The following is a 3,383-nucleotide window of genomic DNA, read 5'->3' as shown; positions in this document are numbered from 1 at the left end:
AAAGTCGGCTTTCCTGAAGTCAAGGACTTGCGCATTGCTGACCGACTTGCCAGCTTTTCGGCGGATGGTGAAGGTGATCAGCTCGTGGTCGCTGTCACCCAGCTTCCCATCGATCACTAGGTCGCCGACTAGGTCATCCCCAGTAGCCAGTACCAGGTCGAGCAGCGCTTTGCCTCTCGTTGGCCCATAGACTTCTTGAGTCAGGTAGACGTCATCCACGCACGAGAGAAAGCTCTGCGACCGCTCAGATTTTGCTGAGCGATCCTCCCATGAGATGTCTGGGTAATTAAAGTCACCCATGACAACCATGGTCCTGGAGCAAGCTGCCTCAGCCAGTTCCTGGGCAAACTCCTGTTCAAGCTCAGGACTTTGGGTGAGAGGTCTGTAATAGACTCCCACCATTGTGTCCCCTGTGCCGTGTTCCCCACGGATTTTAACCCAGAGGGTCTCCAGCCGTCCACCCTGGTCGCCAATATCAGCTTATGACTAACTTATGTATGCAGGTGGACTTTGGGCTGGCTTCTTCTTGCCCAGGACAAGAAAACCTTTTTTGGGGTTGGGCAAGGGTGAAAGGGAGGGGGAAAACCTGTTGGTTTCTTTTTCTGCTTGGCAGAGGATGAGTAGGCCTGTGCCAGTAAATTCTTGTGACAGTTTTGTAGTGGTGGGCTGCTTTGACAGGCTGAAAAAGTTTTCATTCAGCGTGATGGTAAACTTCCAGTTTCCAGCAAAACCCACCGCTTAGCAAAGAAGGTTCAGTCACGGGAAGAAAAAGATTAAGGTATTTTAGAAGGAACTAAGTATTTTTTCCATTGTTGCAGAATATTTTTTCTTGCTCTCAGGAATGATTATTTTCATGTCTTTAGGGCAAGTACAGAGGGTACCATAGAAGTGGTTCCCCAACTGTGGTCCATGAGCCCCTAGTAGTGTGCAAGTCCAAGAGTAATAGTCTGTAGAGAGCAATGGATGCCCCCCCCCCTTAATTTAACATTGGATAAGAGTGTCAGATGGTCCTTAAGAAATGTTGAGGCTTGAAAATGGTCTATTGGCTTATACACTTTTCCCCCATGTTATTATCTTTAAAGGAACCTAATAACTATGCTTGAACTGTTTTATTTTCTACATTGGAATTCAATTAGCATTATGTATTTACAGGAGAAAAATGGTAACTTTCCACTGCAGTACATGCACACTAGTCCAAACAGGGGAAATGCAGAGTTAAATCTTGGTTTTAATTATGTTATCACACAGCTTTGGATTCAGACTATTTAAAGGGACAAGCTGCTGTACAAAGCAAGTTTAGCTTAGTCCCAGCTAGGCTTGGTTTTGGGGGTCAAATTGTAGAGTCTGCTTTCATCAGAAAGTAGTTCTGATGAAGCTCAGCTGAAGAGAAGTCGGCCATTGAGCTTCAGACCTCCATAAGTAACTATATTTTATCAGGACCTATGACAGGCCATAGTTAAAACCCAGCAGTTACTCCATAAAGTCATGTGTTGCGTCCAGATGAATGGGGCATGCACTTGCAGTGGCACAAATAGTAGCGACACAAATTTGTGCCATTACTTTGTGCTGCAGTGCACACCCCTGCATGTGCCCTTTGTTATGGGCCATGGCTGGCTCCCAGATGGGCTCCATCTACTGCAAGGTTGGAGGTGGGGAGAAGAGCGGGGGGAAAACTGACTGGGGCACAGTGTGCCTCAGTATGGGGCTAGCCAGTAGGCAGCCCCTGTGCCGTGGCACCCTGCGCACCAGCCAGCTGGAGAGTAGCATGTGGAGACAGGGGAGCAGGCAGCCCTGGTTTGTGGTGCCACAAATTGCACATGCCTGCATGTTTGGACATGCCCATGGAGTCATAGGTTGGCATGTCCTTCCTTCCTCATCCATAGATCAAACTGTTTTGATTTGTAACACATCCAAGTTTGGTTTCGCAGTAGAGTCTTCTCCTTTTCCTCCTTGCAGGCATATGGGTGGTGCTAATTTTAAATGGCTCTTGCAGGAAAATATGAGCTTTACAGAAAAGAGTTTTGACCTGTGACCTTGAGAAAAAAAAATTAAAGTAAAAGTTTCAAAACTTCTACCACTCAAGAGCAGAACATTTTAAAATCAAAGTTATCCGGTTATGTAATTTCCTTTGGGACAACAGATCTGCAAAGATCCATTCTGTACCTGGATTTTTTTATTTCTATGCCTTTTTCCCTTTGTGTGTTCATTTTTTAATTTTTTAAAAATAAAACTCAAGCAATAAAATAAGGCAAGATTAAAACTGCAAATTTAAGTTGTCATGAAATTCTTTTTTCATAGCAAGATTTTTCGTGTCCCCAGTACACATACATTATTTTTGTTGCATTAAATGTTCACCTTACAGATTAGGAGCAAGGTAGGCGAGTTAAAGTTGTTGTGAAAAAGTTAGTTTTAACTTGCAGATTCATTGTTGTGTTTAAAACTGAAAAATGAACAGTACATTAATTTCATTTAGGACAGTGGTCACCAACCAGTTGATCGACTGGTCGATTTTGGAGCCTCTGGCTGTCTGTCTCAGTCTGTCAGAGGCTCCATGATCTGGAGTGGCAGGACGCATGTGGCTGGGCTGAGCCACACCCCTGCTGCCTGGGCTGGGCTGGGTGAATGGGATCAGAACTTGCGTGGCTTGGAGGGGGGGCAGGGCTAGGGTCAGGGGTGTGGAGCGGAAGCTGAGGCGGGGCCAGGCAGGGACGGTAGATCCTGAGGTGCCCTTTACTTACAAAAAGCGATCTTCACCATAAAAAGGTTGGAGACCACTGAGTTAGGACCTGGTTGTAAGGTGCTGAAACAGGAAGTGAATATAGAAAGCTCTCCAGGGTAAGGTGATTCATTTAATTCTAATGTACTGAATCTTGCTTGGTGTTTAATGGCCTAAAATTAAGGGAGCATTGGATATTTCAAAACAAAATTAACCTGAAATATGTATTTTTCTAAGAATGTTGGAATGTCTTTGTCTGCTCGTTTTAGCCAGATTCAGCAATGTACTGCTTTACAACAGTCCAGTTCACTTTGACTTATTAGGCTGCGTACACACATTCAAATAATCAGGGAACATTCTCCCAGGTTTGTTCTCCTGGTAGAGAACCTTATCCAGAGCTGTATGTACAGACATTCGAATGCTGAGGCTCTGAAGACTTTAGAGTTTGCAGTGCTGATACTGCAGCTGGGGTGTGAAGGGGTCTTGGGGGGGGTGGTGTTTGCACACATCTCAGCTGCTCTGAAGGCTCCCTTAGTCTGCCTGGCAACACATGGCAGCAATGCATAGGGCAACCCTGATTGGTGCACCCATCTTGTGTGTCCTTGCAGCACAATGTGGGCATTCTGGGGCAGGGTGGGGGGCTGTTGTATTTGTTGCTAGAACAGCA

General features: G+C 45.5%; 1 protein-coding gene across 1 annotated transcript in view; it reads left to right on the top strand.

The window, feature by feature from the left end:
• The window catches only part of TMEM65 (transmembrane protein 65), a 90,923-nt gene that overhangs the window by 10,528 nt on the left and 77,012 nt on the right, over positions 1 to 3,383 (top strand). The window lies entirely within an intron of this gene.

The sequence above is a fragment of the Alligator sinensis genome, unplaced genomic scaffold (genome assembly GCF_000455745.1).
Source record: "Alligator sinensis unplaced genomic scaffold, ASM45574v1 scaffold681_1, whole genome shotgun sequence".
Lineage (NCBI taxonomy): Eukaryota > Metazoa > Chordata > Crocodylia > Alligatoridae > Alligator > Alligator sinensis.
Note: the sequence above shows the minus strand (reverse complement) of the source record. Positions and strands in the feature narration are given on the sequence as shown.